This window comes from Cyprinodon tularosa, unplaced genomic scaffold (genome assembly GCF_016077235.1).
Source record: "Cyprinodon tularosa strain WSP-4 unplaced genomic scaffold, ASM1607723v1 ctg72, whole genome shotgun sequence".
NCBI classification, from domain to species: Eukaryota; Metazoa; Chordata; class Actinopteri; order Cyprinodontiformes; family Cyprinodontidae; genus Cyprinodon; species Cyprinodon tularosa.
In genome coordinates, this window is record NW_024039474.1 from 1,117,169 (window position 1) to 1,132,583 (window position 15,415).

A 15,415-nucleotide genomic window follows, 5' to 3' on the forward strand; every position below is an offset into this window, starting at 1 on the left:
CCACTAAAACCCAGGGACTCATTATGGTTTAAGCTGGGTCTTAATTAGTCAAGTTCTGCGTTCTTTGGAGATGAATAAGAATACATGGGGAAAAAAAGCTGTGCAAAGTTTCCAGAAAACAATTTCAGCAGTTGTACTTTTAATTAGAAAAAATCTTGTTTACATTTAACCCAGCAGCGAGCAGCTTGCAGTGCCTGGGGAGGAATTTTATCTTTGCTCAGAGGTACTGTACAGTCCCTGCTCCCGAACCAATCTACAAGCGCGTTTATCATTTTTCAGAAGATCCTATGAACCTCAAGAAACCTCTGAAAATACAATTCACTGTAAAATCAACAACCAAAAGCTCTAATAATTACACTTTTTTATGGAATTAAAAGCACAATTTGTTCATTACAGTTACTTTTGTGTTGTTGTTTTTTTCTAGAAATACTTGATATGAAAAAATTTAATTTTAACTATCCAATATGCAACAAAACATTAGATAAATGAATAAAAAGGTTAAACTCAGACATGAACTCAGAATATATGTTGTCTTGCAGCGAAAGTCTATTCTGCAATTGTTTTGAGGGATGAGCTTACTGCACTCATGAATGATGATGAAATCCTGCTCCGTGTTGGATTTCCTGTCTCAGTGTAAGATGGAGAATATTCACAACTGGAATAAAGTGATGCAAATCTCTGATACAGTCACTTCAGATCATTCCACATGTCTGGGGCTTGAAGCTTCAGCCCTCATGGATGCAGCACATTTAAAAGATAAACCAAGAAACAGAGAGCCTAGAAAAACAAAAGATTAAAAGAAGCAGAGCTGGACCCAGAGCTTTCTGTTTTTCTGCATCTGTCTTTTTCCTCTCTGCTAAATCAGAATGGTCAACATTAAATCCTCACCATTTTATTGCTCAGCGTATTTTATGTGTGAATTAAATAATGAAAAAAGAAGTGTATGTGCCAGTTCTAAGATAACATAATAAGCAGCACAATAAGCTAAGCAGGGGTGTTTACAAATCCCCCAAAAAACTCTTTACCAGTGACTCATATGAGTTCTGCATTCAATGGATCCTTTAGTGAGGAGAAGAAAAAGAAATAAATAATATGCAAGCACAGCCAAATTCAGTTTCTGAAATATAATTGCTATGTGTGGACAAGTGAGAAAGGGCTTTTTAATGTTTCTTTTGCAGTCTCTGCTTGTAACCCAAATGGTAATAACAGGTTATGCAGTGAATTCATACATACCAGCGACAGCATTTATCTGTATCCAAGGCTACAGCCACTGAACCCAGCCCTTATCAAAATAGGTGCTCCTTTCCATATCACACAACCAATTACACCAGACAGTTTTAATTCAATGGACCACAGCCTGGCTTTCTGAAATCAGTGCAGATCCAAAGCCGATTCACATACTGGATCTGAGGAAGTAATGTAGTTCATGTGCATTGGTTTTCCTGAAAATCCTGCAAGACAGCATCAACAAATTGTCAAGTAATGCTTACTCAGAAAGAAACAACTCCACGCTGTGCAAAACAAATTCAGCCACGCAGACCTGTGGCAATTTACAGACAAAATCCATGATCGACCGGTTGTTACGGAAACAAATTAAATTGTAGTAATACTGCGCCTACAATGTGATGGCGGGAGAGAGCAATCTCAGCGCCACAGAGAGGGAGTGCAAAAAATGAAACCATTTATGTATACAGTAAAGCTGGTAAACAAAGGAAAATGGAGTTAACTGATTGAGAGGAAAAATGGGAATCATTGAAAGAATATTATTTATTCAGGGAGAAGTGCATTTTTAATTGCACAATTTTTAATCAAATATCACTCCAGCTCCGGGTCTAATCTGGACATCTGCTGCCAGAGCCTATTAACAGAGCACTGAGACACAAGCTGCAAATCAGGACTCGAGCTACATTAGAAATGCTGTGAGCATACAAACCTGGCTAGAAGATAAAAATTCAAATACGGAGAGCTATTCCAAAGTGCTGACACTGGGTGTCATTCAAATGCATCTCGCATGATTGTACCACAAACTAACCCTTCCTCCCTTAGAATATGCAGAGGCAGATGGAATACACACAGCAATCATAACAATCTCAGACAACAGACTATGGTGGAAAACTTAAGCCATAACTACTGCAATGGGAATGCAATACTCCAGCGAGAAAGCAGCAACTACGGGAAACAACAAAATCCGACCAAATAAAGATGCTGATGTACAACTAGAAATACAGATGCACATAAATGGTCCAAAATAAATCAATATACTTTCTTGAGGGTATGAAATTAAAGCAGGTAAATACCACAGACACAGAATGAAAACTTCTATTGAGCGTTTTTTTTTTTCCTTTAAGCAATTGTGCCGCATAAACAATACAAAAAGAAGCTAGATGGTTTTATTCTTTAGTTGTCAGCATTTTAGAGAGTATGTAGGTCATGATGGCACACTATGAGAATACAGAAACACTGCAAGCCTTATAAAAGAAACATCAATCTGAAAATTCATTGCATCGCAGAGGTTTCTCAACTTTCTGGGGGTTGGGGGCTTGGAAAGTCTCGCCCAGCAACTATTGGCCAGAGAGCGACTCCTGAATACACATTGCACACCTCTGGAAGTCAAAGACTGCTGACCTGTGTACTATTACACTGACTGTGAGGCTCCAGTTTTACACTCTTCAGTAGCCTGATATTCCATTTTTTTTCCCTCTTCGCCCTTGTGAGAAAATAAAAAAAAACAAGAGCCACTGAGAATGTGTTTCTGACTGCCTTCACACGCTCGTACTTATCATCGCCCTTCGTCACAGATCCGACATGAGGTGTTCAGCATCGCGGAGGCCGTGTCGGTTGAATTATTGAGGACATCAAGCGGCTTCATTGACAAGCTCTGTTTCCCACTGGGCTGTCCAGGGGTCACAAAAGACCAGACCGGAGGCCCTTGGCAGGCTGAAGCTATTCTGAGGATCCCCTTTTCAGAGCTAACTCTGCTTTGTGAGCAAGAGGCAACTAAAAATGTGATGCGGTATTACGCAAAAACAAACAAGAGTGAAAGGCAGAGGGAAGAAAGTTTAAATAAAACTATTTTGAATATTTTTGTAGTTGCTAGCTGACCCCTGACATTATTTCAACACAGAACAGTTTGTGGCTTCATATATAATTCCTGCTATATTCACAAAGGCTGGACTTACACACCGCTTTGGGCAATTTTCACAAACAGAGAACATGATGAATTTCTATTTTATTCTCCCTATGACACAAGTAAGCACATTTCTTTTTGGCTTTCCTCACCAAGCTTTAGCCTGGAACATGCAGGGAGAGGTTTACTGTTTCAAAGTCAAACCCACTGCCAATCTTTCCGCTTGTTCTTGACCCAGAAAGCCCACTGGAGCACGCTGAGCCATAAATGGTAATCTGTAGGTTATAACAGTGTGAGCACATCCAGAACCGAACCAGCAGGACGGTATCCTGTGGTTGGGTGGCAGGTGACTTCAATCCCAGCGTGCCTTGGCCACATAGACTCCAATCAAAGCAAAAAAAAAAACAAATAAATAAAGGGCTCTCATGTCTGAATATACGCCTTTCTTCATTTAAAATAAACCAGCTGCAGAATGGCTGCCACATCATCACAAACAATTACCACCTTGGTTGTTCTGTCTGCAGACACCTACGCAAAACATTGCCACCAAAACATCTGCACATATGAGTGCAATGAGATGCAGGATCAGTTTATGTTATGCACAATGCAATAAATCACGCTAGGCATTGCACAACAGCCACCCGACAGCTACAATAGCCTTCGCCTTGAGAACACTCATCCGTCCTGTTCAATCAGAGCCCAATTTCTGATGTTTCCCGTCAACATGGAACATTCATCTTTATGTGAATAAAAAAACCCATTTATATTCTTAGCTGTCTGAAGCTCCTCTGTAGTGAATTTATCAACATATTTATGAATTGGGTAAGAAATAAATATGTTACACAAAAAAAGAGGCTGTGCATAAAGCATATGCCATGTTTTTTATAGTATTTTCTGCTTTCCTCGTGCAGCATACAATGTAGTTAAGGACTATGGCAATGCATCAAGTGCTGTCACTAAATATCCCCTCTCTAAGCACATTTCAAGAGCACGCAATCCGCTCCCTTCCAAATCCGAGGGTGACTTTCAGCAATAATTTGGCAACTTGTACAAATCCCACACAGCACCTTTTTCCTTTCATGATGATCACTAAACAGGATCAACTTTGTTGCAGGTGTGCCATCACTGTGTTCAATTCAGGTAATCCTCTGTCCGCAGGCCTTTAGGGCGAACAGGAGAGTCTATCGGCTGAGGGGAGTTAGAAAAACTTGGTTATGTTAAACTCCAATCGACCTAAAGACTGCACCACGCCGCTCTTCACATGCACTTTTCCAATATTGATCATGCTGCTCTCGTGGGAATGAAGGGAAAACACACCCAGCGAAAAAGCAGGTGAACAAGAGAATACAGCAGACAATAGCAAACCAGGATTTGTGTTAATAGCAACAGATTATAGGGCAGCAATTATGTAAAGCAAATATGACATGGAACCGATCCGTCGAGCCCAGGGAACTGTTGGTAGTTTGTCAGGCTGCATTAACCTTCACATGTTTGCTCCGACGTGTTGAAACAGGCGACTAGGCCACGCTGTGTGGCATATCAAATGTTTTAATCCCAAAGGTCATCTCCAAAGCCACACTCAGCGTCCCCAAAGTAAAAAAAAAAAGGCGAGATGCTGTAGGCGAGATGCCTGTGCATGGAATGGCCTTCCACCTTCCACATGTGTAAGTAGGGCGGAAATTCAACCTCTCTGCTTTTCCACAGTCTATAAAAATGCTTAAAGGCAGGATTCAACTTGGTAAGAGGCAGTTATCATCACACAGAATACTAAATTCTCCCCAAAAAAAAGAAATCACTCAAGGAAATGAACACAGTTCATATACAACTTCTGTATAAATTAGACATTTTCAAACTGCAATCATTGACCGTAGAATCATTCCACGGATTTGTAAATGTAGTCACCTGCTTCTATTCGTTTACTTTAAATAAAATGACTTTAAAAGCTGAGGAGTCAGATTAAAGCCTCAATAAGAGGTCACAGCAGAAAGCCTAAATGTCTCAGTGCTCGATGCGTAGCCATCTGCCATACTGTGGCACTCTCTATAAATAGGGATCTACATCTAGTTCTCTCTAAACAGCTTTGCTAAATGTTTTGATGAACAAAGAGCCACTGAGACCTTTTTGAATCCAGGTGTGTTTCTGAAAGTGTCAAAACGACATTTGTGATTTATCAGCAAAACCCTGGCTGCCTAAAATGAGTCACATTGGTTTGTGTTTGCTGTACATGGAGGTCAGTTCTTGCTATGATCCATAAAGGAGATGTGACTGCCGTGCTACTACAGGGTGCCAAAGAAAGACAAACTGTTGTCTCAGAGAGTTTATTGGTTCTCATAAAACACTTGTCACATCTTCTTACACTTATTTTTACATCCATATACATCCACGTGTTATGATTTGCAGGGAGGCAGGTGTGAACTGGGGGCAACAAACCTATTGGCGGGCATAATTCACCAAGCACGCCCGAAGTGGTGAAAATCCGCATTAGTTTATGATTCCAGTCGTTGTCAGACGTGGAGCATAAAACACAAAGTGGCCTCAACCGCTGCAGTTCCTCAATCACACTGGGGACAAAAGCCATAAATCAATTTAGCTGAAGAGATATACTTGTCCTCCTGGGCTATCATGTGGACCCAGATGCATGTATCTGCAGATTGTGTTTAGCCTGATCCCTGTCAGAGTCATATCAGATCAAAATCTGTCTCCATGTTTAGCAGTCTAGCACCATTCCCTGCTTGAAAGAGGAGGAAAATTACCAGAAATCCGAAACCTCTTGTTTTATAGAAACAAATATCATGAGTTGGGTCTAATGCAGGATATCTGGCTCTAGTTTTGCTTGCTCGTCAGGCTCCTCTCAGACCTAAGCAGCTTTGGATCTGCATTCTAAAATCTTACTCACAAAGCTCATTTGAAGTTTTTTCACTACATCTTATAGCTGAAACCCTCTAAACTACGGATGACTGAATTTAAACGCTCTAAATCTAAATTAAAAAAGAAAAAAAGTGGTTAATTTATGTGACAATGGAAGCTGCTGGGTTGTTCTAATCACAATAAGTTATTTAATTTTATTTCTTACTGGTCTGCATATGTTCAAAAGTAAGAGGGGATGCAGAATAAGGGGATGGTTGGTCTCATTCTTCATTACCAGTGTAATTATGCTGCAAACCACCAAATGAACCTCTGCTATGTGTTCATATTCCTGAATATTCCCGCTAAAGCTAAAAAGAAAAAAAAAAAAAAACGTGATAATTTGGTAGAGCTTGTAAATCAAATAGGCTGCTCCTTAGGAACTCTGTGTGTTTTATTATTAAACTTCCTATTGCACAGAAAACCCTGGATCAAACCGACTGGGAAATATCTTAAACCGGCATGGGTTTCACTGCTTAAAAAGAAAGAAGAAAGAAAATCAAACATCATACATCTTGTTCATATAGATCAGTGAGAAAAATGGAAAACGGGACAGTGCGTCTTGTCAAAGAATACGGAATATAGAAGGAGAGTAAAGCATGATAATAAAAGGGATATAATCGGAATTACAATAATCATTGTGCAGATTTATATAAAATGGGAGAATTGGGGGAAATGATGGAGCACTGACCTGTAAGAGGATCCAGCGGGTCTCTCCGAGGCGCATAAACTTCCAGCGGTGCGCTTCGCTCCTAACTTGCAGGCAGCAGAGCGCACAATAAACCGAAAGAGAAAATTTGGCTGCGACTTTATTCTTCTGCTCTGTGCGCACAGGCTCCTCTCAGTCCGCTTCCAGACGCTGAAACCGATGCGCGCGTCTCGGAGCCACAGACTCGTGCCTGGCCGTGCGTCGCGGACCTCTCGCTGCCAGCTCCGCTAGAAACGCTCCGAAATCTTCCCAGTCCTCCCGGCGAATCAGCTCAGGCAGCAGCTCCAGCCACGCATCTGTCCTCCTCCCTCAGGAGATAACGCGGATATATATTTCCTGTCGCCAAGCAGCTGTGCAGAAAATTTAGAGAGAGAAAGGAAAAAAAAAATCCTCAGTCGGTAAGGATGCGGATGCTCGCCATCCGCTCTGCTGCGCTTTTGTCCGATACGCGCTTGTCAGCTGGGAAGCTGCGCATCCAGTCCTCAGCCTCAACCTGTTCTCTGCCTATCAGGCCGTAAATACAGACGAGGGTCAACTCTGACCCCTAGTCTGTGAGCAACAAGCAAACGGTGGCACCTGTAAACAACATGGGAAGCCTCATTAACAGGACGCTTTAACTCAATCCGTTTGATGCAACCTATTAAAATCCTTTTTTTAAAGGTTTTTTAGAAAAAACTGAAAATAAATAGTTAATCACCAGATGTGGATTAACTCTGAGTCAGAGCTTCCTCTCATGCCACCTGCCTGTTCCCCCTCAGCATCCTTCCCTCTTTTGTTTAGAGAAGCTGTTCATTAAGCCTACAGGAGCCATACCTATGAGGACGTCCAGTCATTTAATTGGATAAGTCACAAAACTGCTTTTTTTATTTATTTATTTTTGTGCATTGAGGAACAAAAGGAAAGGCAGATTGATGTAAATAAATGAGTTATTTCTCAGCAGGAAAGACTGGCCGCTAAAGGTTACCCAAGCTGTTAATTAAACAGTTAGATAAACAAGGCAGCCTGAGCCTCACTGTTCAAATTGAAATGTTTCTTTTGGGTAAAGCTTAATTCATATTGTTTCAGTCCATCCACCATCTGTAGCGGCGCGGATCAGCTGCAAAGAGGATAAGCAGAAAATATGAACAGTTTGAGCTCCATCTAACAGAAACAATAATTAAAATCACTAAGCAGCTAACGCTGTCACAGACTGGATGTTTTTTTTTTCTCTCTTTTTCTTTAACATAGAAAGTATTCCTGGACTGGTTCCGTGTTGCTCTTACAGGGCCTTGTTCTGTGGGAAACTTTCCTTCCACTATCAGCAAATGCTTGATAAGTCATTCAATCCATGATCATCTTATTGAGAAGTTCAGTTATTTTACTAATGAAACACATCATATATGCTATTTACATGTCTTCCTTGTTGCTAATCATTATTTTCCTTCTTTCTGCTAACAGGTAATAAAAACATTATTCAAAATGTAAAGAAAAGTAAATAAAGTCGATAAAGGTATATTCACACCTGCTTAAAGGTTGATATTTTCAAATGGAACAACCAATCTGTCTAATCAGAACTCATAATGTGATTTATTAAATATGCCCATGTGTTGTTAAATGTTTCTGTTTTAACTGAAAGACAGCGTCATACTGCTGCCACCATGTTGCACCGAGGGTTTGGTGCTCTTTGTGTTCTGACGGTGCGATGTGCAGGGTTGTCTTTATGCGTAACATACCTTTAGGGATTAAGCTCTACCTTTTCTGCCAGGGTTAAGAAGATTTTACTCATATCTGGATCTGCTCATTGGAAGAAAATACTCCTGTTTCTCAACTCTACTCCTGAGAAAACGCGAGAATGTAGAACACAGCAATACTTTGCTGAAAATCTCTGTACCTCCTGCAGTGTCACTGCAGGTCTTTTTTGCAGCCTCTCTGACCTGTTTCAATCTTGTGTTTTCATCATTTTTGGAGAAATGTCCATTTTATTTTACGTCTGCGTTGCTTTTTCCTGTTTTATATCTGTGGTAAAGTGCAGATATAATAATATTAAGGAATGTTTTTGTATTTCTCTTCTAACTAAAACTATTTTATATGAGCAGACAAAAGGAAACTTCTACAAGGACAGTTGATTCTTTATGAATGAACCCAAGAAAACTGCATGCTGAAATTGAATTAAAAGGCCCATCAGCAAAGCCTCAGATTAAATTTATTTATCTAAGATAGATCACTTTTAACAAGATAGCATCATGTAATTAACTGAGTCTCACTGCTGTAGTGCATTGAGCATCAAATATGGGAGCATATGGTTTTTGTAGCATGACTGGGTTGTATTGATGACCCATCCAGGGTGACCCAAGGTTGTACCATCACATTAAAAATGTGTGACTGGTGCTGTGTATAGTAAATGCTGTTGGTCACATTAGATTCTGGTGGCAATGCAGCTCTTGAGTCCTGCATTTGATACTTTAAAAAACCCCCAAACTGCTTGGAATCTGTCTAAACTGCCTCAGTTTAGTTCAACTTCAACATTTCCTGTATTCTGAAGCATTCCTCTTCCTCTGGGGTTCAACTGGGATCCGTTTAATATCAAGCCCCAGCCTCCTTAAATTTTCATCTTCAAAGAAAAGTTTTAAGATACAATACAATCTTAATATACAATGTTGTTGTTTTTTTTGCCAATATGTTTGTAACTCGTAACATATTCTAAAAATCCTCTTTAATGGATAGACAATAATATATTAGGACTTGATGGCAAGAGTACCGTACTGCAGGGGAAGGGAGCTGCCAGTTTTATGATTATTGCTGGAAGTACACTCCAGAAATGGGTCCTGAAATTGAGGTTGGTCCCAACAGGAATTTTATGAAATCAAATCAAATCCACTGACCCTATGATTTAAGCCTGATTTTTTTTCCTTCCCTAGCTTTTAAGGAAGGGAATAAACCAAAGGTATTAAATTAGGTTTAGATATTAACTCCACGGACGGTTTTCTCCAAAACTTCTGGCGTATTTTTTTTGTATTCAGAGAACTTTACTGGAAAAAATATATAGCTGTATTATCGTCAGCTCTTCCAACACCTCTACCAAGCTCTACAAAAGGCAGTCAGGTGTCATTTATGTAAAAAATATAAATTCAAGTAAGAATTTCAACTTTAAACCTTGAGTTTTACATTGAAATTTAAAGTTTGCTGATGAAAATTCTCAGTCATCCAGGTCATTATCATCCACAAGTCCAGTGGATTGTTTTTTAAACTTTTACAAAATTTAAGGTTTAAATTACCTTAATTTTTAAAATAAAAATATAAAGCTAAAAGTACGAAGGAAATTAATAAATAAGAAACAAATCCAAGTCAACCAAGTGCTGGTGTGCACTTCTGGTTTTGATGGTAAAAATGGTGGAGCCCTGCCCATGCAGTAGGGCAGGGATTCCCAACTGGGGGTATGCGTTCCCCTAGTGGTCCACGAGTGCATTTCAAGGGGTACATTTTATTTTTTTAGGTAGTAGAAGAAAATAGGGCAGGGATCTGTTTTGCTTTGTGAGGACCCAATTGAAAAAGTAAACACGCTTTTATGAACCAAAGAGTAAGTTTTGCTTATCTGTCTGAGTTCACCTGCAGCTGTGACAAAACCAAGCAGAGGAACAGACTGGATGTAGAGAACAGCCTTGGATCAGCTGCGTTTCACACTGAGTATCGGAGCTCATTAAACAAGCTCCTCTGCCTTGATCAAAACAAAGTAAACTAATGAAGTTAGCCTGACTATAATTTTATTTTGTATTTTGTACCCAATTCCTCAAGTTTAAATGTGAATATAAGTTACTCAGAGGAGCTCTAGGTTTATAAATACCGGTACATGTTTATAATAGGATTTTATTTTATTTACTTTTTTTTTTTGAAGTAGAAAGCATAAATTGCTTAAGAATCAAATGCTCAAATTAAAAGATTAATAAAATAGTTTTAGTTTATAATCAGTAATTGTATGTTCCACTTTTTGATAATCATTAATACTATTGACTGAGAGGGGAACTCATGGTAAGATAAAATGGGGTACACAAGTCAAAAAAGGTTAGGAAGCACTACAGCAGGGTGCCTCTCCTTAAAGGGGAGAGATAAAGCTGTGTCCTGAGCTCATTCCACCAGCCTTCAGCTCTTTGCATTTACACCCCAGCCATTTCTGAGTTCATTTTAAGGTGGATAGCTGATGTTCTTAAATTCCATCAACCCCTAAATCTTTCAAATCAAGGTTCTAACTTCTCATACTTACCTGTAGATGAGGTTTAAGCACAAAGAGGGCAACGTCTTTTCAATTGCAGTCCCATTCTAAGAAAATAGCTTTTACTGATGATCAAATCCCTGTCTTTAAGTCTAGGCTTAATTATTTCTTAGAATATTTAGAACGCATGTAATGTTTCTTATAATGATAAAAAGGCATCACACTGTTTTCTCACATTTTATTTCTGTCGTACTTTATTGTAATGCATTAGGCTTTCACAATTATCACCAATAAGCACAATTTTGTATGTTTTATAAAACAGATGGTGCAGTAAAAAACTGTTTACCCCATTTGCCATTTCTGAAATTATATATTTGAGTATTTTAAACGAACATGTGTTCGACTCATTTTGCAAGATTCCTTTTCTGAGGAAGGTAAGTGTTTTGTTTAAATATATTGATTCATAAATGTAATTGCAGAAGGACCTGATTGTTTGAATTGTCTTTGTATGCTTTATATTATCATTAATATTGATATTAGATGTAATCTTTCTTGCTTCTTTGACTTTTGTTGCTATTCTTAAAGCTGTATTTACCACTTTGGGCAATGAGAATGTATTTTATTACACAAATAAATTTAGCTGATTAAATATAGGCCTTTTTTCCAACTCAAGATTATGCCTTGTTTCCCACAGGAAGATTCAACAGCCTGCAAGCAGGCCCTGCGATTGTTTGAAGGGCTTTAGTTGACGATAATGCGGACAGACTTGAAGCTCTTCTGCTCTTTGTAAGTGTGAACATTTCGTCTTGATGAGCTCCAGCCAAAGAGATAAGTCCACATGCCTCCCAGCCATTCCCTGCCCTGGCCTAACACCAAGACTGCTTTCAAAAAAACATACAGGACTCCATCCGATTGGCTTCAAATGATAGCATTTAGAGGATATATGACAGCGACAGAGTTTCGTTAATTACAAAAGCGACAGTCCACTAATCCCACTAAAAAGGCATTTTGAGGCTGAGTCGTTTTGGTTCTGAGGAAGAAAGAAGAGAGTAAGACTAACAATACCAATGGCAGATCACAGACCTTCAAACTATGGTCTGCAGGCTCTGCAGCCCAATAGGGGGCCAACTACTGCAGCTCTGACTGGGCATTTTTCCTTGAAATCCCCTTCCTGAATTTACCCCACGTCTGGCCACATGCAGAGATGAAGTTATCACTGAGGACAGCTTTTCTCCAAGCAAAATCAGCCCTACCCTTCAATGCTTGATTCCTCTGTTACACCCGCAGCACATCAAACACTCGTCTCCATCAAATGGCATTATCTGCATAAAAAAAAAAAAGCCAACTGCCCAACAATCTATCGCCAACACCGACATTCAGTCTTTAGTCAAGAGCATGCCATGAAGTAAGGAAACGAAAATACTCTGAATTCCTCTGCAGCCAATAGTTTTCCATGGTTCTGATACTTGCAGAGAAAATATGTGCCTCTGTTAATAATTTTGGGTTCCATCAAAAGAGACTTTAAGTTAGTTACCTAGCAACAAATTCACATCCGTTGTTTGCTCAAACGTTATTACACAACATCCATTAAGTTTCCATTCTCAATAACATTTCTTGCGTCTTTCCTGCAAGACAATCAGCAAGGCTTTAGTTTCCTTCACTCGCATGCTCTCCATGTATGTGCAGTCAACTGTGCCCTCTATTGGAGGCCAGTCACTTCCAGCACCCATAGACTCCAGCAGTTTCACATGATGAAAGTAAAATTTTAAGATTTTATACCTTTAAATGAATTCAGTATTCAATATAAAAAAGGGGCTTTAAACCAAACAAATAACCCACAGACATGTTAAAGATTGATTGCTTCCTAATAGGAGGCAGTTTTATCAGTATAAACACACACTGCTCGATTAATGCGTCCTGTAGTACAGTGCCTCTGGTAGACTTACAGATTAAAGTCGGGCCTAGCCTCTAAAATTAAATGTCAGAAATTTTTTGGGGCTGTAGGATCGTATTGTTTCGAACATTTGCTTCCTAGTCTACTTTTGGCTTTTGTGGCATGCCTGAATACACAAACCATGAACCAGAAACTTCACCACTGAAGCCCAGGAGCATAGCATATATTAAAGAGTAAAATCCCACACCTTTCTTCAGGTCTGTATGTTTTACATATGTACGGCATCAGCAGAGGAAACAGATGGGCCACACCATTGGGACAGAGAGACCTGTGGACATAACAAAAAAGCAACATTGACAAATTATGCATCCACTCTGCTACTCACTCTGTGTATGCAGGAATTTTGTCCCCAAGGGGTCAGACAGCGAGCCTGATGTGTTCAGAGCTGTGCCTCATCTTGTTCAATGTCTGTTAAAAAGCAAAAGCAACAATAGATGTGCGGTGTGTATGTGTGCAGTGCATTATATTTGCACCGTAAAGGCTATTGCCTTTTGTTAGTTGGGTATTGTGCTCTGCAAACTAAACGGACGTGTATAAAGGGATTGGACAGAACTTCTCTTTTCATGTGGAAATGAATCCCTTCGAAAAGGACAAAACAGCTTTCACCCTTGGTTATACTGTGAGGATTTTGGGAGTGCTTTTTTTTTTTTGTAACTTTTACATCGGGAAAAACAAAATACAAAAAAATAGCAATTTTATGCACAAATTACATGCTTGTTTGACAATATCCGCATAAAGAAAATGCAATACTTCAATAGAAATGGAGCGTAGCAGTTTGTCCAGATTTATGCAGAGGACACCGACAGAAAAGGAGGACAGAGACAGATGCCTCACTGCCAGGCTTCCAAATCTCTGAGGACATTTTGAAACAAGCTGGAGGTGCCTTGATTTTCTTCTCAGGTTGTTCTCTGAACCTGTCTATTGATCGCAGCTGGTCACTGTAGCAAAGGAGTGATGCAGAAAACTCAAGAAACCAATAAGAAAACAATTTTAGAGCAAACAAAAGATGATTAAAAATCATTAAAAAACCACAGGTTTAGCCTCTCGTTGCTTTGTGTGATTTTCTGTTGAACACCTCTGTACATCTGAAAATTTGCCTGCAATTATTTCTCAGATAAAAGAGTAAACTCTGTCAACAATTTATTTCTAATTTGGTTGTTAAAAGAAAACAAACAAAAACATGTTCAAGTTCAGTCAATCAGGGCTGGATATTTATTTTAAGTGAATGTGGCCTTACAGTAAAATGAAACAGCTCCTCAAACACTGGTCAGGTTGTCATTATGAATTTAAAAGATGGACGGACGACCGCAAAGGCAAAGAAACCTGTAGTAAGCAAGCTGTGGATACTCTGAAGAATGTCTAGTTAATTCAAAAAACTTAAGCAGTAAGCAAGCAGTGAAAGCTCTGAAATAAATCACATGTTCTTTTGCTTATCACAAGGATTATGAAAGACAGAAACTAGCAGACAGGCATGTTAATTTAATCCCATCTTCTTTCTGACAGAGAATGTCATGTTTCTGGGATTATAGTGAAAAGGTTTGTTAAAATCATTGGTTGTAAATTAACAGGCAGGATAGTTAGGAAAACAAAAAAAGAAAAATAGAAACAATATATGAATATCAGCACCATTAAGGACAAGTAAAGCTAACTTGTATCTATTTTAATAAATCTAATCTGGGGACATTTCCAGCTCATAGATGAAAATAAATACATATAATGAAAATTATAATAGGAAACGAGGACAGGGATGCTTTCATCCATTATTACATATTTATTAATATTTAAACAACAAAAATCAAGTGTAAAAAAACACCTTAAAATCACCTTAAAATAACTAACTATCTAAAGATATAAACTAAAGGTCACAGATCAGTTCTAAAAGTATCTTCAGGGGAACCCTTCATGATCCCTGGAGAACCACAGTACCAGATTAGCACCTTAGAAGAAGTTTTCAATCATTCTATTTAATTTTATCTGAGTCTATCTTCTCATTCCAGCTGCAGCCAATGGTCTGTCTTACTTTTTGTTGATTAGCTTGGTTGATGTTACATTCATCTTCATCTTTAGTTAAACAAAACACAACAAAGCCCTTTTTTTATTAACCTGGGCACAAAACAAACACAATAATCAGGGCAATTCAAATCAAATTAACCAATGAACACACTCACCATAACACAGGGCAGCTGGGACCTATTCTGATAACGAACTTCCTTGTCTGTTTTAAAAGTGGTGTGCCCTGCTCTTCATCTATACGTTGACAGTTGCCAATCAGCTAGCAAAAAGCCAACAGCAACATGCTTACGTCCTCTTTCTACCGTAATATTCTACCTGGGGACAGGTGGTCCTAAGTTGAAACTGTGCCTAGAAATTGGGGACGTCTGGTCACGAATCGGGGATGTCGTATCACCTTACCTGATAGAATCGACCATCAATCAGCAACATTTTAATTTCTATCTATCTATCTATCTATCTATCTATCTATCTATCTATCTATCTATCTATCTATCTATCTATCTATCTATCTATCTATCTATC

At 39.0% G+C, this 15,415-nt stretch overlaps 1 protein-coding gene across 6 annotated transcripts in view; it reads right to left on the reverse strand.

Moving 5' to 3' along the window:
- The window catches only part of si:dkey-237h12.3 (teneurin-3), a 221,607-nt gene extending 214,382 nt beyond the window's left edge, over nucleotides 1-7,225 (reverse strand). For 5 of the 6 annotated variants that reach the window (XM_038269109.1, XM_038269108.1, XM_038269106.1 and 2 more), the window contains exon 1: nucleotides 6,723-7,224. The gene's annotated coding sequence lies outside the window, so the exon portion shown is untranslated. Of the gene's footprint in view, nucleotides 1-6,722 lie in introns of all 6 variants that reach the window. The other variant, XM_038269102.1, reaches the window with a different exon arrangement.
- Nucleotides 7,226-15,415: the final 8,190 nt, after the last annotated feature.